At 37.1% G+C, this 22,873-nt stretch overlaps 1 protein-coding gene and 1 pseudogene across 3 annotated transcripts in view; both read right to left on the bottom strand.

Annotated features, from left to right (window-relative positions):
• CHGB (chromogranin B) overlaps positions 1-22,873 on the bottom strand; it is a 183,639-nt gene that overhangs the window by 32,267 nt on the left and 128,499 nt on the right. The gene's annotated exons all lie outside the window — the stretch shown is intronic.
• Positions 20,443-20,819, bottom strand: LOC138141870 (large ribosomal subunit protein eL37 pseudogene; annotated as a pseudogene).

Below are 22,873 nucleotides of genomic sequence, written 5' to 3'. Positions count from 1 at the left end.
TGTGTGGATTTATGTTTCACTCTGCACCTTTGCTGAAATTATTGTTTCAATATATTTTTAATTAGACTTTCTAGGGATTTATCATCTGCAAAAAGTGATAATTTTATTTCCCCTTTACCTATGCTTATTCCCTCAATTTTTCTTCTCTTTTTGCTATAGCCAGCATTTCTAATACTATGTGAAATGGAAGTGGTGACAATGAACATTATTATTTCACCCATGATCTTATTGTAAAGCATTCTAATTTATGCTTGTTACAGATAATTCTGGTTCTCAGTTTTAGAAACATATTATTATGTTAAGGAAAAACACATTTATTCCTATGTTTCTAGATTTTTTCTCCCCCTGACAGACATGGGTGCTATATTTTGTCAAAAGTTTTTCTCTTAATGTATTGATATAATCATGATTTCTGTCATGCTTGCTACTGATGGTTGATTAAGTTTTATTATGGTTAATTAAATTTCTATTTTTCCTAACACTAAACCCTGCATTTCTGGTATAAATTCCACCTAGTCATAGTGTATAATTTTTATAATATGCTGCTGTTGTCTCTTTGTTAATATTTTATTTAAAATGTTTACATTGTTGTTCATTAGGGATATTGATCTACAGTTTTGATTTTGTTTTTTACTATCTTGGGTTTAGGTATACAAGACTGTATTTGGCAGAATTCCTTCTTTTGTTATATCTCCAAACAGTTTATGTAGTATTTAAATTAATTGTGAATCCATCTAGTCCTGAAGTTATTTTTCTTTCTTTTGGAGTTCATTTATGGTTTATTCAATTTCTTCTTCTGAGATTGATTTAAATTCTCTATTTCTTGTTCTGTTAATCTGGTTACTTTATATTTTTATAAATGTTCATTTATTCTATTTAAATTTATGTTTTTATTGGAATATAACTGGGCAAAATAGTTTCCAGTAATATTCTTTATTCCTTCATTTGTTATTGATTTCTCTTTTTTATTTTTTGTAGTGGTTTTCTTCTTTGTTATTTTTAATCAAATTAGCTTATGATTTACCTATTTTCAAGATAGATCTTGGTTTTATTTAGTAATTTGTTGTTGTTGTTTTACTTTCACCTTTGTTAATACCTTCCTTGATTTTCAGAATTTCTATTTTGGCATTTATTTAGGGAATGTCAATTAATTGACTTTCTAGATTTTTTTTTAATGTGAATGATCCATTTATTGATCTGTTCTTTTTCTTTTTTTATTAGTGAAAGGGGTTCTCAACAAAATTTTCCTTAAGGCCTGCTTTGGCTGCATTCCAAAAATTTTGGTAAAAATCTTAGTTTCATTATTATCATTACCTTTAAAAAACTATGTATAATTTCCATAATTTGTTACTTGAACCACCAATTCTTAAAGATTAAGATTTTTAGTCACTACTTGATTTTTAATACTTTTTTAGTGGCCCTTTATTTTATATATAGTTTTATTGTATTGTGGTTAGTAAAGGAAGTGTTTAATATTTCTGTGTTTCTGCATTTCTTTCTAAGGTTTCAATATCCTAATGCAGGGCTAATTTTTGTAAAGGTACCATGCACAGATGAGAAATGTATTGTCATTTCTCATAATATGCTCCTTTCTATGGCTATTCAATAATTACCAGAGTTCTATCATATCTAATTTTTGTAAAAATTCTATTCAGGGGCTGAGTTCTAGTTCTCCCCTATTGTGACCACGTTGAGACTCTTTCCCTTCCCCTGTGCTCTTTCTTAATTGTGGCAATCTTTCCTTCACCTGGACCTCCCATTTCTGGGGTCTTAAACCAAGTTAGGGTCCCTAGTTCAGGCCATTCCCTGCCTTCATCTGGTATACTGAGATTACCCCCTGTCTTTGGTGATTTCTCTTAATTGAAGCCTTTCCTCCAGAGCAGCAGAGAGATAATAGAAAAATCTTTTCTTTAATCTATGGCTAAATCCTAGGTTGCCCCTCTTCTGATGAAATGACTCTAGTTGATGCCTTTTCTAGAGAGGAAAAAATATGGGGCATGATTTTTTATTTAAGGCCTTTTTCTTTCACCACCAGCTAAAACCCTACCCCTTTATTTTTCTAAAAGCACCTGACAGCTTGCACTAAAACTTTTTTATTTTTTCTGAACTTCTCTATTTTTGTTTGCTTTCACTTTCACCTCCTAGGGCATCCAGATTAGCTCTACATCTTTTCTAGGAGGGTAAGGTTGTATTTTAATTCTGTTGTTGTTTGGTGGAAAAGATGTGCTCAGCTCTACTATTTCCTTCTATTCCACCTTATTGGTCAGAAGCCAAATATCATTTATGCAGTATGTACTTTTGTCCCAGAATCCAGAACAGAGTAATTTACCTTCACAACATGTGTTTGTGGTACACATGTGCAAACATAAACATATACATCATCACCAGAAATAAGCACATAACAAGGCTACAGTAAAGCTAGGTTAGAGGAGGTGCTGTGAAAGTTGGTAGCTGGGAGAAAGAAGTAATTGGGACCTGGATATCTAGTAAAGCTGCTGAAATAGGTGATGAAAAAAAAACTTTACCTACGACACAACTGTACCCAGGTCATACATAATAGTAATGAGAAAAAGAAAGAAAGAAAGAAAGAAAGAAAGAAAGAAAGAAAGAAAGAAAGAAAGAAAGAAAGAAAGAAAGAAAGAAAGAAAGAAAGAAAGAAAGAAAGAAAGAAAGAAAGGGAGAGAGAGAGGGAGGGAGGAAGGAAAGAAGGAAGGAAGGAAGGAAGGAAGGAAGGAAGGAAGGAAGGAAGGAAGGAAGGAAGGAAGGAAGGAAGGAAGGAAGGAAGGAAGGAAGGAAAAAAAGGATCATTATCCTCTCTTTACTTCTCCTTCCTCTCCACTTCTCAGGATAATTAGGGCTTTGCAAAATTGTGAGTGTGCTTTCAATTTTCCCTTTCTCTCATCTTTTGAACTTTTGGTGATACCTCTTCACCAAGGTAAGTTGGATGTGGTCAAACAGGAAAGGGAAAGATTAAACACTGACATCTTGTATATCAGTGAACTTAAATGAATGGGAATGGGTGAATTTAATTCAGGGGATTATTACCTTAGAGGAAATGGAGTAGCTCTCATAGTCAGTAAAAGGATGAGAAAAGCAGTACTGGGGTATAATCTCAAAAATTACAGAATGATATCTGTTCAAATCCAAGGCAAACCATTCAACATCATGAGACTATGCTCCAACCACTGATGCTGAAGAGGCCAAAGGTAATAAGTTCTATGAAGACCTACAACATCTTCTAGAAATAACACCCCCCAAAGATGTCACTCACATTCATCATAGGAGATTGGAATGCTAAAGTAGAAAAGTAAAAGATAATTGGAATAGGCAAGTTTGGCCTTGGAGTGAAGCAGAGCAAAGACTAATAGAATTTTGTCAAGATAACTTGTTGGTCATAGCAAACACTCTTATTCAACAACCCAAAAGGTGACTCTACACATGGACATAATCAGATGGTTAATATAGAAATCAGATTAACTGTATGCTTTGAAGCCTGAAAGAAATTATTTTCCCATTATATTCATTACCAATAATTAAATTGGAATGCAGGATTTTCTCTTCAATTTCCCCATTAAGACCCAGCTCCTGTAAAAAGTCAGTCTCTGAAGGACATGAGTGATTGAGGAGATTACCCCTACCCTCAAGAAATGAGCTTTTTAATCTTGGGCAGGACCCCACTAGGAGACCTAACTTCAATTTAGGGTGTAAATAGAATCCAGTCTGGATAAGTTCTTAACCTGGAGAAAGGAACACCTGTCCTTATCCTGCTCCATTAGAGTTTAGGGTGACCAGCTCATGAAGGAGAAAACCAACTAGAGTGGTCGGGATGGAGATAGATTCCTCTATCCAGATTGCCTGAGGTGACTGAGTCTCACGATCAAGCTATGTTCTCAGCAGGAGGAAATGAAGACTTTTAGCCCACCTACTTACTAAATGTCCACCAATCAGGGTTAATTTTCACTTGTCAGGGGCATTCCCTTTTAAAAAAAAAAGTATATAAAGCTTTTAAGCTCTCTATGGGTTGTCTTTAGTTGCCAAGAGAAACCACTGACCATCAATTTATTGATTTTTGGTTAACCTAAGTAATAAATTGATTACTAATTACCCAGAAACTCTGTCTCCCAGGGCTTTTCATCGACAACAAAACAAGGTGGAGAAGCTCTATGCAGTCAGTTAAAAAGAGACTATTTGGAACTGACTGTGGCTCAGATCATGAGTTTCTTATTGCAGAATTCAAATTAATTTGAAGAAAGTTGGGAAAACCATCAGACCATATAGATATGACCTAAATAACATCCCTTATGAACATGAAGTACAAGTGATGAATAGACTTAAGAAAATAGATCTGGTAGATGGAGTGCCTGAAGAACTATGGACAGAGGTTCACAATATTGTACAGGAGGTAGCCACAAAAAAAATTCCAAAGAAAAAGAAGGGCAAGAAAGCAAAATGGCTGTCTTATAAGACTTAAAAATAGCTAAGGAAAGAAGGAAAGCAAAAGGGAAAGGAGAACAGGGAAAGATATACCCAACTGAATGCAGCATTCCAGAGAATAGTAAGGAGAGATAAGCAATGGAAAGAAATATAAGAAAACAATAGAATGGGAAAGATAAGAGATCTCTTCAAGAAAATTAGAACTATCAAAGGAATGTTTCATGCAAAAATTGGCATGATAAAAGAAAAAAGTTATAGGGACTTAGTAGAAACAGAAGAGATTAAGAAGAGTCTACTCAAAAGAACTATACAAGATGATCTTAACACAAAAACCCTGATGGTGTAGTTACTGACCTAGAGTCAGACATCCTGGAGAATGAAGTTAAGTGGGCCCTGGGAAGCAGTGCTAACAATAAGGGTAGGGGAGGTGATGGAATTCCAGCTGAGCTATTTAAAATCTCAAAAGATGATGCTATTAAACTGTTGCACTCAATATGCCAGTGAATTTAGAAAACTCAATAGTGGCCACTAAATTGGAAAAAGATCATTTTACATCCCAATCCTAAAGAAGAGCAATACCAAGGAATGTTCAAATCACTGAACAATTGAGCTCATTTCACATGCCAGAAAGGTTATGCTAAAGATTCTGCAAGCTTGGTTTCGCAATATGTGAACAGAGAATTACCAGAAGAGCAGAATGGTTTTAGAAGAGGCAAGGGAACTAGAGACCAAATTGCCAACATTTGCTGGATTATGAAGAAAGCAAGGGAGTTTCAGAAAATAAATGTACTTCTTCTTGATTGATTACACTAAAGCTTTTGTGTGGATCACAACAAAATGTGGCAAGTTCTCAAAGAGATGAGAGTACCCAATCATCTCATTTATCTCCTGAAGAACCTGTATGCAGGTCAAGAAGCAACAATTAAAATCAAACATGGAACTGAAGAGTTTAAGGCTGGAAAAGGAGTATGACAAGGCTGTATATTGTCACCTTAATTTTTTAACTTATATGCAAAATACATTATGCAAAATGACAGGCTGGAATTCATGTTTCCAGGAGAAATATCACCAATTTTAGATATGCAGATGATACCATTCTGATGGCAGAAAGTGAAGAGGAATTAAAAAGTCTCTTTATGTGGGTAAAAGAGGAGAATGTAAAATGTGGCTTGAACTTTATTTAAAAAATAAAAACTAAGACCTTAGCAACTGGTCCCATCACTTTTTGGCAAAATAGAGGGAGAAGAAATCGAAGCAGTGTCCAATTTTATATCCTTGGGCTTTAAATCACTGCAGATGACAAATGAAGCTGTGAAATTAAAAGATGCTACTTGGAAAGAAAGCTATGACAAATCTGGACAGCATACTAAAAAGCAGAGATATCACCTTGCTGACAAAGATCCATATAGTCAAACTATGGTTTTTCCAGTAGTAATGTATGGTTGTGTGAGATGGACTATAAGGAAAGCTCACCATTGCAGAACCTAATGCTTTTGAATTGTGGTGCTGGAGAAGACTTTTGAGAGTCTCCTGGACAGCAAGGAGATCAAATCAGCCAATACTTAAAGAAATTAATTCAGGCTATTCACTGGAAACTCAAATATTGAAACTGAACCTTAAATACTTTGAACACATAGAAGATGGGACTCATTGTAAAAGACCTTGATGTTGGGAAAGATTGAAGACAAATAGAAAAGGGGACAACAGATGTCACAGAAACAAAGAACACGAATTTGGAAGACTTTAAGAGATAGTAGAGGACAGAAGAGCCTGATGTGCTGTTGTCCACAAGGTCATGAAGAGTCAGACATGACTGAACAACAATGATAACTTTTCTCCAATTTACCTCAGGAGTCTCATATCTTTATGCTCCTTCTCTTCTGATGACTCTCCTATCAAAACCTCCTTTCAGGAAAAGAAGATAAACTCATTCCCATTAAATTATAAAAGACTGACATGGCTTGATATGGTGCCTCTCAGGCTATCACAGCAGGTTTTTTGGTACAATAGAAAGACTGCTAAACTTCTGCAACTCATAGGACTTCTGTTCTAATCAGGCTCTTCCAATTACTATCTATGTGACTGTTGGCAATCAATTAATCAGTCAACAAGCATTTATTAATTACCAGGCACTATCATAAGTGTTTGGTATAGAAAGACAAAAGCAAAATAGTCAAGGAGCTTATGTAATAATGGGGACAAGTCAACCACATTTTAGTTTCCTCATATTTCCAATGAAATCCTTAGACTAGATACTCTATAGAGTCCCTTCCAACTCTAGATCTAGGATTCTATGAGGTTCTATCAAGTATTTTTAATTTCTAGGATGTCCCAGCAAGCATTAAGGAAGATGAAATGGGAGAACCTGCCCAACCTCAAATCATTCCATATAGACAGAAAACTACTCTCCCTACTTGTAAGGAGTACATTCAATTGCATTCAATTGTCTGCCCCTAAATAATGAATGTGTTCCCTCTCATGTCAAATGGCAAATTTCTCAGTCTCTCCAATGTACTTGTCAACAATCATCATGGGATTTAAAAAAAAGGTTATAAATCTGTGATTGTGTAAAATTTGGCTGATTTTATAGTCCTAATTACTGTGAGAGGAAGCACTATGCTGTCACTTTGTTATTCTCAATTATTTGTATTAAACACAGAACATTCTGAATGCCTAGCTAGGCTTCAAATCAATGAAAAATTGCTCTATGGATGCTAACTATAGGAAAACTTCATGTAAGCTAATTTCAGCTCTGTCACTAAAGAATACTTAACTGCTCCAGCATATCATAATGGTCCTAAAGAAACCAATACAATTGGGTAAATATGTATAATTAAAATCATTCCAATATGTAATTACACCTATTTCCATCTTGTTTAATAAAAAGACTTACTCTTTTAGCACATCAGCTCTCCTAACCTTCAACTATAAGATTTCTGTTTCTCTATTTCTTAATCTCCTCAGCTCCACTGCTCTCTATTTTGCATTACATTCACTGATCAAGCACAGAAAAGGTAGTCCCCCAAATTTCTCCTTTATGCTGCCATATGATGCTATCTGAAAATACATATTCTAATGGATATGCCACTTCCAAAATAAAGTTTGACTACTATATTTCTGTTAGCACTTTTTCTTTTCATCAGTCATGAAGCTAAACAATGGAATTCTTACTCATCTGACTTTATAGGTTTTCTAGGACTGGCTCTTTCCCTTTCTTCCCTTGCTATCTACATCTGATCCCTAGAAATAGAGTGGAGGTAGAATCCATAGCTAGACTTAAAGGGAGATAGAAGTCTTTCTAGAACTCTGCCCCCAAATCCTCTAACAGTAGAGAGAATACCTAGACCCTATATCTGGTCATCCTGAACCTGAATCCCCAATCATCAGAGAACAGATAGGTAAGACAGGGCACTACATGCTTCTGGAGTACAAGGAATACTTTTTAACATTACTTTTTAATAGATGTAATATTTTTAATGCCAGAAAATTCTGGTCTCTCTAGAAAGTATTGTATTCTATGACATGTCAAGTTATTTGAAAGTTAAAAGCCTCAAGTGTACAATTTTCACACCTTATCTAGGGCATACACAAACTATATCATGTTAATGATAGCCACCACCAAGGGTTCTCCATGTTATGGATTATCTAGGCTTGGATTGGATTTCTCTAGAGCTAAAGGTACACTTCTGTGAGTTAGATCATTGCCTTGTAAATACAGCACTTAAAGACATTTCTATTTAACATATCAAACTTCACATAGCCATGACATAGGCTTGAGCAGGAACAGAGAGAACACAGACAAAATTCTTATCCATTGTGGTTCTACCAATAGAATAGAACACACAATAGAACTCTTAGAGGGTGCTGCTTTCTGCTTCTTGTGCTACTTTTGTGTTACTATTGTGCTACTACAACTGTGTTAGCTGTATTGAATCATACAATGCTCTGACACAGGCACAATCCTAAGCAAAATGTTGAAACAGGTCAAGTGTGTGATTAGTTACACTCACTTCTTTTTCTACACTTTTCCTGTCTCCCATTTTACCCTCACCACAACTTCATGCTGCACACACTATTGCATCAGAAAGAAATCTTATATAAAAAGTCACTAACACCATTCATTCAACAAACATTTATTTAATAACCTGTCAAATTCCTTTAGCAAGACAAATATTATTCTTATATCCAAGCCAGGAAAGAATAAAACAGAGAAAGAAAGTCAGTGTAGTACAGTGGAAAATATTCTGGACTTAGAGTCAGAGGACCTAGGATCAAAATAAGCGATGATTTTCTTGTCATAGGTACTAGAATCTTTAGATCTTTTCTCTTATACTCAGCCCAAATTACTAGAAATTGCTATTTTGCTGGGATTTAAGGATAGAATAAACCTGTGGCATGGAGACTTGTCATTAAACAAGTCCTTGATGGCTCTTAGGACCCACCTTAGGTATGAACCTTTCTTATCGAATTGAGAGAAGTTTACTCACCACATTATATATGGGGGAAGGGCAAGGGAAGGGAAATTCATGCTGAGGGGTAAGGACATTGTTAAAAGAAAAAAAGATTTTGACCTTAATTGACCTTTGCTGGGTTGGCTGGGTAGGACTGTGTGACTGATTAACAAAAGAGCTGAAAAAGTGCTGATTAACCTAAGGCCTATTTTTTTTTCCCCTATAGAAGTCTCATAAAAGAGCTATAACCCTCCCTTTAAGGAAAAAACCTCTAGCAGCAGAAGATATCACCAGTAGATGGCAGCCTCTTGGCAGAGAAGGAAGCCAACCACAAATGGCAATAACATCTCAGCAGAGAAGAAGCCTATTAGTACCTCATACCTGTTCAGAGCTTCAATGAGGAACAATTTTGGAGATGCTGTGAAGCAGCAATGAGGCATAGTCAACTGTGAAAGGGAACCATAAGATATGTTCCAGCCAGGATGAAACAGTAAGGGCTTGAAGTCATAGGTTCACAGATTTAGAGTTGGAAGGGATCTTGGAAGCCATTAAGTCATTTCTTAGATGAGGACACTGAAACCCAATTAGGTTAGGTGACAACATAGGAGTGACTGAAGCAGGACTTGAGTTCAGTACTCTATGCATTGTATCATGTTACCTTCCAGGTACAGTAGTATCATTTCATTCTTTGTCTTTATACACCCAGAACTTGGGATACTAACTGGCATATAGTAGGCAGTTATAAATGCTTTTTGATTGATTGAATGTCCCCCTTTTCATCAGCAACATATGATGGGAATATTTTCGTTGTTATTTTATGTTTTAATTCAATGTCTTTAGCTTTGAATTAATGCCATTTGGTATGATCTAGCATAGAGATTCATTGGAATGGGATCTTGGAGATATAGATTGGCACTGATGTGGACGCAAATAACTTATGGGGCCTATGAAGTAACAAGAATGCCCAGAATTATGTAATACTGTGAGGTGACCTATTCTACAGACACTATCAGAGTAAAGCAGGTGAAGAATGGAAACCACCACAGTATAAGACAAGAAAGACACTGGATTTTAAAGATTGTAACCAGGATAGAATGTATATCATGGCATATCACAGAAGATGGCAGGAAGTAAGATCCCAAGAAATTATCCTGGTTGGAAGATAGTTCCTATTTCCTTTGGTCAAAATAAAAGGGCAACATGTAGAAAGTTTTTCCAACGATCCTGAACTTTAAAGATAGCCATTTATCCCATGCACTTCAGCCTAGGTATGTAAATCAAATAGTACATTTGTTTTGGAGAAAGAAGATAAATGACCTAGGCTCTTGCCAATCTTTCCTTTTTTTTTTTCCTCCTATAAACATATTCAAAGGTATTCAGAGGAAGCTATGGTAGATAACTTCTAGGACTTCCTGAAGTCAGGAAACTCTGGAATCAAATGTTACCCTAGTCCACATCCAGAGAAAGAACTATGGAGTCTGATGCAGATCAAAGCATACTATTTTCTCTCTTTTTTTTTCTTATCTTGGTTTTCCCCTTTTGTTCTGATTCTTCTTTCATAACATGACTAATGTGGAAATATGTTTAATGTGATTGTACATGTATAGCCTATATTAGATTGCATGCTGTCTTGGGGAGGGGGAAGGGATGGAGGGAGGAAATTTTAGAACTCAAAATCTTATGAAAGTGAATGTTGAAAAGTCAAAATAAATAAATAAAATTTTAAAAAAAAAGAAATACACATCAACCCTATAGCACATCACAAAACAAAGTAAATAAACTTTAAAATAAACATTGAAAAAAAAAACCCAAATATTACCCCAGATAATTATTAGCTGTATGACCGTTAGTTAACTGCCTCAGTTTCCTCATCTGTAGAATGACACCTACCCCCCTGCTGTTGTGAAAATAAAATGACATAATTTTGTAAAGTGCTTTGCAAACCCTAAAATTTTATATAAATGCTACTTGTTATTATAATTACCATCTTCATCATCATCATCATCAAGATAATGTACATAGGAATGTCTTCAATTAACACAGATGTCTGGAGGCCCTGTTCGAATCATATTGATGTGGCTCACAAATTCAATTTCCTAATTCTTCCTCTTTGCTGTCTGGCAGTATTGAATCTCAAAGGACACAGTGACAGATAGCACTGTGTGATTTGCATTTTAAAAGAGGACCAGAGGGAGAGGTTTAGAGCAAGAGAAATATTTTGGTAAAATGGAGTCGTACCATCTAGGCTACTGTCTACTTTACCTATGATCACTGTCAAAAAGAGATGCCTCAGTAGATGTTAGCAATGGTGAGGCAGGGATAGAAGAAACAAACCTGCTGCCTGGCTGTTGAGCATAGGAGAGGCACAATTAATCAATCACCAATAGATGTTTGCTGAACCTTCATGTGCTAGGCACTCTGGGGATAAAAAGAGGTCCAAGGGCCAGTCCCTGCTCTCAGAAGCTTAAGATCTTGGGAGAGGAAATATATATGTGTATATGTAAGAAAAGGTAACTAAAAATAAAAGGCAATAATAATAAATGTTAAATGAATGGTAAAAATGGTAAGAGATGAGGGGTTAGAGGAGAGAGATCCATGGGGGCTGGAGTTAAGGAAGGTTCAATGGAAAAGGTGGGGGCTTGATTTGGAAACAATAGCTGATGGACAGGATGTGGATGAGAAGAGATGTCCTGGGGATAAATGGCATCTTGGCAAGGGGAACAGTATGAAATAAGAATGTCGGGGGTGGTGACAACAGTGTGGCTAAAGGAGTGGTGAAGGATAGAGTCATTTCTCTCCAGAGAACTGAGCAAGTCACATTTCAAATGTTTTAAATGCCTAGAGCAGGTTATGAACGGATATTAAAATCGTAAACATCTAAGAGAGGGAAGCAGGGAATTAAGGATTTTGTTGTTATTTAAAGCCAACATCCTCAGAGTTCTGTGCCTTATCCATTATAGGGGTCATCTCAATCCAATAGAAAGAACATGAAATGAGTTAAAAGTTTGATTTCGAATATTGTTGAAAGATTTATGGCAACTATGAGAAGGAACATAAGGTACATCATATTTGTGACAACCTACATTTCTAGCCCATCCACATACTACTGTGTTTCCCCAATAATAAGACCTATCCCGAAAATAAGCCCTCCCCTTACTGTGTAAGATTCCTCTAAAATAAGCCCTCCCCTGAAAACCAGCCCTATTGAGATTGCTACTGTAGTGAAGGTGATCCCCTGCGCTACACGCTACATTACAGTACCCTCTGTATGCACCCCCCCCCCATGAAATGCACGCCGCCCTCCGAGCTGCATCCAATCAGAGCTGCAGCAGTGAGCGAGTCATCCTGTTCCCCAGTGATTTGCTTGCTGGCACCATTGAGAGCAGTGCCGCGGAGGAGAGCTGAGGCAGGACAACATAAGCCCTCCCCTGAAAATAAGCCCTCTGGTGTTTTTCTTTCCAAAAAAAATAATAAGACAGTGTCTTATTATCGGGGAAACACGGTGCTTTCCTCCAATTATTCTCTCTTCCTAGCAATACAAATTACTCTTCTCTGATCTCAACCTTTCCTATTCTCTGCAATATACTTTTTTTTTTTTGCTTTTTGGAGGGCAATTGGGGTTGTGACTTGCTCAAGGTCACACAGCTAGTAAGTATTAAGTGTCTGAGGCCGCATTTGAACTCAGGTCCTCCTGACTTCAGGGCCAGTATTCTACTCACTGTGCCACCTAGCCGCCCCTGCAATATACTTTTGAAAATGTCATTCCCTATGGTTGGCATGGTCTCCCTCACACTTCTGCCTGATGAAATCTTTCTTTTATGTTGAGGTCTGGCTCAGATGCCCCTTCCTCCATGGATCCCTCACTGATGCAACCTATTCCCACCCCCAAATTATGTGCTTTCTCTTTTCTCAAATCATATACACTACCCTTAACTATTCCTATTTGTTTATCATATTATGACTGGCATTACAGTTACTTTTGTATTTTTTTATCTCCTTATTAGAGGATAAAGTACTTTTGGGCAAGGAGTCTTTATTGGTAGGCTAGTAATAACTAACACTTTGTACTTTGGGGAGGGAGGATCCAGATCAGTGATTTAATCCATGTAAGAAATGCCTATGAGGGGCGACCAGGTGGCTCAGCAAGTAAGAACACTGGCCCCAGTGTCGGGATGACCTGGGGATCAAATCTGGGCTCCGATACTTAGCACCACACCCAGAAATAACTGGCCATGTAACCTTGAGCAAGTTACTTAACCTCGATTGCTTAAAAAAAAAAAAGAAATGCCTACAAATCTGGCCTCAGACACCTGACACTTTCTATCTATGTGACCTTAGGCAAGTCACTTAACCCCAATTGCCTTGCCTTCCCCACTCCAAAAAAAAAAACAAAATAAAAAATAGAAATGCCTAGTATGCCCTGTATAAATTGGATTTGAACCCTGGTCCTTTGATTGGTATAATGCTCTTTCCATCATATATGCTGTTGACTATTAGGTTACTGAGAAGACTTCTCATAGATCTGTGCCCAAGTCCATGCCTATGTTCTTTAATTAATAAAAATTTTAATATTTTATAAATGTATCACCTCCTTTCTCCCCAATGACCCTTGCTAGGAGGGGTTGAAAAAACTGTCCAGAACCATCCTGAGCATGTAGTAGCCCCAAGTTAGGGGTCTCAAGGAAACTAACCTCACATAGCTCCCCCACTTTTCTAGATTTTCTTTCCATCCCATTGTGACAGTGCTTATAATTTTTACCAATAACAGATTCATTCTTTTCCTTAGGAGAGCTCTCATAATTTATATTTATATATGTTATATAAATATATAAATCATAATTTATATCTTTTTCCACACCACTTTGGCCATAATGTCTTCTCCACCCCAAACTCAAACTCAGCCTTGGGACCTTAAGCTCTGATAAGTATTCTCCTTATTTTCTCCAGAACCAAACCTTCATGCCACTTGCTGCCATTTCCACATTTTGATACCCTGACTTCTTTTTTCAGTTCCCCTTTATGTGTTATCTTCCTCCATTACACTATGACCTCCATGAAGGAGAAGCTGTCTTGCTTATATATACTTATATTTCCAGCATTTAGCATGGTGCCTGGCACATAGTAAGTACTTAAATAAATGCTTTATCTATTTGTCTGTCTCTCTCTCTCTCTCTCTCATCAATGGTCAATAAACATGAATTATGTGTCTACTATGTGCCAGGAAGCACTAAGCTAAGCATTGAACATACAAATAAGGAAAAGACTGCCCTCTGAGGGATTACAATCTAATAGGGGAACATAAAAACATAGAAGGAAGCTGAAAAGGCTGAGAGGTGCCAGAGGGTATCTAACATGGGGACAAGATGTTCCTGGAATTGGAACCAAATGGAGTAGCTGGTGGGAAAAGAAGAATTAGCTAGAAAATTATGTATATGTATAAATAGATATAAATAGACTTTAGGAGGAATTTTTTACTTCGTCTTCTACTTAGGGGGAGAGGCAACTGAGGCTACAGAGGAGGTGCTAATTATCAAAGCTGAAGCAGTCTCCATAATTATGAGCTTTCTGATATGATATGAGAAGTATTATAATCCTGGGGAAAGTATGATGTTCTTAGAGTTGAAACCAAGCAAAGCAGTTGTTAGGAAATTAAAATTACCTGTCTGTCTATCTGTTTTCCTCTTAGCCCTTATGCTTATTCTTATCCCTGAAAGAAAAATTTTCAAGAATGGAAAGGTAACTTTGAATATTGGACTCTGTGTTGGAGGGAAGATCTGAATGAAATCCCAAAGTGTGAGACTTCAGACACCCTGAGAGCATTATTGGATGCTAGGAACCTGAAAATAGTGCAGAGAAATTTAGAAAGGGAGCAGAAAAGGGTATTTAAGGCAAACTTTTGCCTAGATCCAACTTTATTCATAAAGCATAGATAATCTCTCTGAGTTTTTAGTTTATTATTTTTATTTTTTTAAACATCAAGCATATTTCAATTAATCTGTCCCTATATGACTAAAAAGTAAAGCTAAAAAAATAAAACCCCTACCCCCCAATGTGTAGCTGCAGAGTCTGGGGGATGGGGTGGGGTAGAAATTCTACAATAGCCAGATATGAAAATGTATATTTTCCTGCATTTTAAATTTCCCCCTTCTCTGTCAGGAGGTGAGTGGCATGTTTCATTTTCATTCTTTTGGCTTCTTGGTTTATACTGCATTTATTAGAGTTCTGATCTCTTAAACTTATTTTTCTTCATAATATTATTTTATAAATTATTCTTCTAATCCTGTTCACTCTGAATCTCTTCATAAAGGTCTTCCCAGTTTCCTCTGGAAATGTCTAGTTCATCATTTCTTGTGGCACAATACTATTCCATTACCTTGACATACCAGTTTGTTCAGTCATTTCCCAATAGGGAGACATCCTCTTATTTCCCAGGTTTCGATTACAAGGAAAAGACCTGCTATAAATATATTTGTAAATATGATTTGATCTTTGATCAAAGAAATCTTTGGGGGGTGGCCAGGTGGCTCAGTGAGTAAGAGCACGGGCTCCAGTGTTGGGATGACCTGAGGATTGAGTCTGGGCTCAGATACTTAGCATCACACCCAGAAATAACTGGCCATGTAACCTTGAGCAAGTTACTTAACCCCAATTGCTTAAAAAAAAAGAAATCTTTTATTTCTTTCAGGGTATAAACTTTAAAGTGGTATTACTGGGTTAATGGCAACTTTCTGGTTTAATTAGTAACTTCCTGGGCTGTAGTTCCAAATTGTTTTCTGAGAGGCTGGACCAATTCACAGCTCTACCAACAGTGTGCACTAGTGTACGTCTTTTCCCCATCCACATAAAACACTCCATATCCTATCTCCAGGTCTTTGCTTCCTCCTCACCTCTACCTCTGAATCCCTAGCTTTTTTTTTTTTTTAAAGATGAATGAATGAATGAATTTTTTAATTTTCAACATTCACTGTTATAAGATTTTGAGTTTTAAAATTTTCCCCCTTTCCCTTACTAACCCCCCAAGACAGCAAGCAATAGTCCATACATGTATAATCATATTAAACATATTTCCACAATAGTTATGTTGTGAAAGAATTCGAAAAGGGAGAAACCACAAGAAAGAACAAAGAAACAAAAAAGAGAAAATAGTATACTTCCATCTGCATTCAGACTCCATAGTTCTTTCTTTGGATGTGGATATCATTGTCCATCATGAGTCTTTTCATTGCATTGCTGAGAAAAACCAAGTCTCTCAAAGTTGGTCATCGCACAATGTTGCTATAACTGTGTACAATGTTCTCCTGGTTCTGCTCACTTTAGTCTGCATCAGTTCATGTAAATCTTTCCAAGTTTTTTTTTCTGAAATATGCCTCCTAATCATCTCTTATGGAACAATAGTATTCCATTATATTTATATACCACAACTTGTTCAGCCACTCCCCAGTTGATGGTCATCCCCTCAATATCAAATTCTTTGCCACCACAAAAGAGCTGCTATAAATAATTTTGTGCATGCAGGTCCTTTTCCTTATGATCTCTTTGGGAAACAGAACTAGTAGTGGTATTACTGGCTCAAAGGATATGTACTATACTTTGAGCATAGTTCCAAATTGCTCTCCAGAATGGTTGGATCAGTACACAACTCCACCAACAACACATTAGTGTTTCAATTTTCTCACATCTTCTCCAGTGTTTATCATTTTCCTGTTTTGTCATGTTAGTTAATCTGATAGAATCCCCAGCTTCTTTTAAGAGTCAGCTGACATGACATCTTCTACAGGGTGTCTTTCCTAGCCCCCGCCAGCCTTCCTCACTAAGATTACCTTATATTTATTTTGTATTTGTCATGCAAATATCTATATGTATTGGGTTTTTTACCATTAGAAAATCTACTCTTTTGCTTTTACCTTTCTTTGTGCTTAATACAGTACCTGAACTGTAGTTCAGGTATTAAGTAGCCCTTAATAAAAGTTTGTTGATTGAGGGGATAACCTCCATCATGTAAGTAAGGCCATAATGAAACATCCCAAGTTGAGGGAGGGAGGCCACAGTGATTCTCTTTTGAGTTAATCTTACCCACCATATCCTGGTTTCATTTGGAATTGTGGTCATTCTGCATCTACAAGATACCTTTATAGACTCATAGGATCTTAGATTTAGAAGAGGGAGGGATCTTACAGACCATCCCATCCACTGGCATTTTATGAGTGGGAAAACTGAGACCCAGAGATGTTGTTAAGTAACTTGCCTAAGATTACATAGGTAAGTAGCAGAAGTAGGATTTGAACTTAGGTCCTCTGACACCCAGACCTATACTCTTTGCATTATATCAAGGTGTAACTTCCCTCCTCAATACTTCAATCAGCTTGGATAACCTGATCAGCTTTTTCAGACCAGGACCCTAGTATCTTTTCATATGTTTCTGTCCAAACAAGGGCAGAGCAAAACAACAAAGAAATTACCTATTACTTCTGAAGTGACTGGTTCCCTACCCTTGGTTAATTCAGGTGGTACAGTATGTACTCAGTTCATATCATGTCCTCCAACACTCACCACTACAGAAGGAAATCATTCTTCATCACTCCATTAGAGTCACATGTCTGTGCCAGGTGCTTTCTCCGAGTCAGAGCCTGGTGAGCAAAGTCAGTGCTTGGAGGGGAAGTATTAGACACCTGCTTAATTTCTCCTTTAATTTAATGCCAAATAGAAGCTTTTCTGGAGGCCTATCATAAGTTTATCAGGTCAATGAAACACAGCTGCTCTTGGGAGCAGGGCCACAGTGTTCTATAAAGCCGTCTAATAAAGGATGCCCTTTACTCCGGGAGATACAGTCTTCTGAGTTTACCCTTCATCTCCCATGGCAGCTAAACTCTCTGCCCCTCACATTTTTCACATGTATAATAACTGAAGGAAGGAAAATACAAGAGACATACTATGAGCTAAAGGAAAGAAAACTAGGAGCTAACATTTCTGCTGTTGATAAATCCTACAAGGATGACAGAAAAATTCCAAGGCCATAGTCTGTCCCCAACCCAACCTATCTTATCTACTTACTTATTGTAAACTAGTTCAAGGAATCGACTCTGGCTATAATCTAATGGAAAGAATTCTAGATGTGAACTTAGGTTCAAATACTACCTCTGACAATTGCAAGCTGTGTGTACATGTAGTAACTTGCTGTCTCTGAACTTCAGTTTTCTCATCTATAAAATAAAGATAATAATGCATATAGCAGGAGCAATATGCCCCAACCTTTAGAGAGCAGGCTTTGGAGCCAGAAAGACCCAGGTACTAAACTAGCTTCTGAGATATATATATATATATATATATAAACACACACACACATATATCAGCTATGTGTGACTCTGATTAGATTAAGAAAGAGCTAGGTCTAAGTCTCTTTTTTGACACACAGTAATTATGTGACCTTGAGCAAGTCACTTAATCTCTTATTGGCCCCAGGTAACTCTTTAAAACCAGAAATTGCAGAGAAGGTGCCTACCTGCATTGTGGAGATTTCCCTATGGGGAATTTCCTGCAGTAATGAAATTTAGCCTTTCAAAATAGACATGGTATGCTTATTTTGCAAACTAAAAGTGTATTCAAATATGAGTTTTAAGAACAACTTTGAGTGACTAAGTCATTTTGACTAATAGAAATACACAAATTAGAAATAAAGGGCACATGTAGAAAGATACTATCTGCATCCAGAGAAAGAACCGACAAATAGAAGTTATATATAGAATAGTTTTACATATAAACACCTATTTGTGTCTAATGGTAGCCATCCCTAAGGTGGGGCAGGAAGGAGGGAAGAAAAAAAGGGAAAAAAAAAGAAATCTACTTGATAACTTTATTATGTATTTAAAAAGAGTAGCAAGTTGTACATAATAGAGTTGCAGTTTCATGTGCAATCAGTCATCTTGCAATACCTGTTCTATTCCATAAATTAAAAATAAAATAAAAAATAAAAAATATGATCTATAACATATAGCAATATGAATATTACTATTTTTGTATCTCCAATACATAACAGTGTCTTGAATATGGTAGATGCTTGTTTGTAGATGGTGAATGACAGATGGCAAACGTCTGTTGAGTTCAATCAAATTGGCCAGCTATCTCACAAAACACTTGCCTGCTGATCCAAGGAGGAGAAGGAATGTAGAAGGGCCAACTCAATACCATTAATGAAATAACTCCTTTTCTTTCACTTTCCTCTATGTATTTTAATCTTCAAGGCCAGCCTCAAATATTTATTTTCCTATGAAACTTTCCTTAACCTTCAGGAGCCCTAAGGGATCCTCTTGGAACTAGCAATGAGTGCTCTAGGTAGAATGTTTCTGCCAGTCATTGCCAATTACAGGTACTGTTTCATTAGTCCCCCTTTTATTTGGCTGTATCTTGTCTCCACAAGTGGATTATAAGCCATTTGATGGTAACATAGTGTTTGCCCCAACACCACTAGTGCCTAAGTGACGACACAGACTCATTCCCAGAGTCTTGGTCCTGCTCCTTATACGGTTTCCTCTCTCTGTGTTTCTACTCTCTCAGTTTCTTCAAGGTCTCTTTTTTTTTTTCTTTTAAGCTCCATGCACCTCACCAGGAGCTGATTCTTCTCTGAATCTCTCTTCCTAGACTCACTGAAACTGACTTAAAGGTCATCTGGGAGGGTGGCTCCAAAAATCTTCATCCTATGATGTTACTTCCTTTCTATTTCCTTCAAGGGGCTTGTTCCTACCATCACCTAGTATGCCACAATTTTAGTTAATTTTTTTCTCTTTTAAAAACTTAGTATTTTTTTTCAGTTACCAAGCATTTTTATCTCCCCTACCCCACTGAAAAAAAGAAAGAAAAACAAACTGTTGTAATAAATATGTGTAGTAAAGTGAAAAAATCCATATTAGCTATGTCCAAAAATATGTGTCTCATTCTGCACCTTGAGTTCATTATTTCTCTGACAGTTGGGTTGCATTCTTCACCATCATCATCTTGATCCTTTGGAGACATGCCTGGTTATTGCATTGAAAAGAGTTCTTAAGTCTTTCAAAATTGTTCATATTTCTTATATTTTTGGTATAGTATACTTTGTTCTCCTGGTTTAACACTTTGCTATCAGTCCCTTTTCTGAAGCTTAAAAGGCTAATTTCTTTACAAAACCCCATAAGGACAATGATAATCCTTGTCCCTGGGGAATTTAAGCTCTGTGAGACAGTCAACAAAGAAATAAACATCTTCTCAATTCTTAATACAGGCTTAGAATGCTAGAAAACCTAGGGATGGGGAAACTGTGGCCTGGAGGCCATTGGTCCCTAAGGTCCTCAAGTTCAGTTCTTATCTCCATCAAAGGACCACCCTTTGACCTGAGTCATAAGTCTTTCATTGTCATTAAGCCCAAATCTCTGTTACTCTTAACCTAGCCTAGCTCTCCATTGTCCAGCTACTTCCCACCCTTGATCCTATCAAAATATTTATACCCAAATCTGTTACCCTTAAACTAGCCTAGACCTCCATTGTCTATCATCTCCAGGTATCCTTCAGCTATTTCCCACCCTTAATCTTTTTTTTTTCATTCAGGACATTTATTTTAACGAACAGTTGAATCCTCAAGACGAACTAGATGCTGCAACAGCTGCTCTCTTGGGTTTAGGTGTTGTTCCTTCATGGAATCCATTCCTGAATCGGCGATAGACAATTTTTAGGTGCCTCATTCAACCAGTACCAGTGGTATTTCATCGCTTAGCCTTTGCACTCCAATTATACTTTCTCTTGTGTTTGGCGGGATATCCACATTTGCCACATGTTGACTTCTGAAGATGGTAGGCCTTAGAACCACAACGACGGCACAAAGTGTGCGTCTTATTCCGGCGCTTACCAAACGAAGAAGTCCCCTTCATCATCTTCCTGCTGCTGCCGGGACTAAAGAGCTCCCACCCTTAATCTTATTCCTTGAGTCTGTCAGTCCTGACAAGAATATCCTTAGACTCTTCCTCAAGACCCTCCCCACACCCCTTCACTACACTATCCCTAGATCCTTCCCACAATCTTTCTGTATATAAAACCCATCTTGCCTCCATGAAGGTGCTGAGATTCAATCTAGTGCAGACTCAGTCTGTATCAGATTGTTCTGGCTGGCTTGTCTAACACAAGTGTCACAAATACTTAGGCTCCTTAAGAGTCTACCCACTATGGAGAATCTTTAGCAAACTTTTTTTTACTTTGGCTGAGAGAAGGCTTGAGTTGAATTCATTTGGCAGGACCTGGTGTGTCAGTATTTTAGGGTCTTGAGCACCCCTAAGCCCCCACACCTCAACATTCCCATCTACCTTGCTGCTATGCCCTCCAGATAGGGGCATGCTTGTAAACCTTCAACAACCAGCTCTCTGGGGGGGAAAATGAACCTATGACAGATTTTAAAGTTTAATCTGCATTATTAACATCTTATCCACTATTTTCTTAAGTTTAAACAAGCAATGAAACAATAAATCAAGCCCTGATTGTACTGTTTGCTACTTCCTATGTGTAAATGCTTACCATGAACACTTAACAATTGGTTCTTATGAGTTTGGAGCTGGATACAGCACATCCTGCTTTTAGATCTCTTGGCAGTCATGCTACCTCCTGGTTCACCCTAAGGGTCCCTTGGCATTTCTATGGGCTCCAGGGCTGAAACCTTAGGACTTCTGGGCCCTTCTATCTGCCCTGCACCTGAACTCTTCTTATAAAAATGCGTTAAGAGTATTACAGTATTAACTACTTGAGAACAGGGTCTTTTTTTTTTCAATTTGCATCTCCAGCACTTAGTACAGTCTTCTCACATAGAAAAGCACTTAATAAATATTTTTCATTCATTCATTATTTTACTGAAATTTCTCTCTTAAAGGTAAGCAGTGACTTCTTAATTATCTCACAGTAAATAGCCACCATCAACCAAATGCATCACCAGAAACAGAAAGGCAAGCCTCACCAAAGCTTAACTTATTCATACAGCAGTTTTTCCACACTTCCATGAAATCATTCTGAACCAATCATGCATGACTAATGCCTATAGCAAAGGCCTGATACAACCCAGTCCCTTGATAGGTTAGGTTAAAGAATGGAACAAAATGAGACATTTGCAGAACATTTCACAATTGTTAAAAGGTTTATTTAGCCATGACATGGGAAGGACATTCAGAGCAGGGAAAGGATGTTCCATAAGGACACCACTTTGATTCAGCTGAGCACAGCTTTCCTCTGCCCATATCGATCATCCCACTAGTCTGAGGTCAATGGAACTCCTTCTGCCCTGGCTGGTTTTCTATTCAAATGATCAGAAAACTATGTCAACAATCTAAGCCTCAGTCCCCTAAGCCAATTAAATCTCAAGGGCAGTTTCAATACCATAGAAAGAAAACTAGTTTAATCTGTATGGGGTGGTCATATCTTGTATATTGCTCCCACCACCCACACCACTGCCAGTAGCCACAACTAATGGTTCAGAAGAGCTGCTTCAGAAATGGCTTTTACTTATTTCCATCTACCACTTGATTTCTTTGTTTTGAAAATGACTTCCACTTCAACATCAGAAAGCATTTCTTAAAATTCTTACCTGAGCAAAAGGCTGTGAAAGATCCTATGAAAAGAGACTTATCTTACATGGTCAAAGAAGATGAACAAAGAATTCTTGAACCTGGTCGTGTAACCTTGAGCAAGTTACTTAACCCTGATTGCTTAAAAAAAAAATAAAGAGGAACAACTACTGCCAACCATAAGTAAGATCCAAATCACTAATAGTAAGAGAAATAGAAATCAAAACAATCATGAGGTTTTGTTTCACATCCAGAAAAGGAATGCTATATGTAAATAAATGATGAACATAATCAATACCAAAAAAGCATAAAAGACCTTATACAAAGGGAAATGTAGTTAATGTTAACAAAAAAAAAAGATATCAATAAAAACTTTTAAAAATATATCATCCTTGCCTTCTTCCTTGTTATTAAAATTTC

This window comes from Petaurus breviceps, unplaced genomic scaffold, assembly GCF_028583685.1.
Source record: "Petaurus breviceps papuanus isolate PSGF00001 unplaced genomic scaffold, PetGlider_PUasm1.0 90504, whole genome shotgun sequence".
NCBI lineage: Eukaryota > Metazoa > Chordata > Mammalia > Diprotodontia > Petauridae > Petaurus > Petaurus breviceps.
The sequence above is the reverse complement of the archived record's forward strand: the minus strand, read 5'-3'. Positions and strand labels throughout refer to the sequence as shown.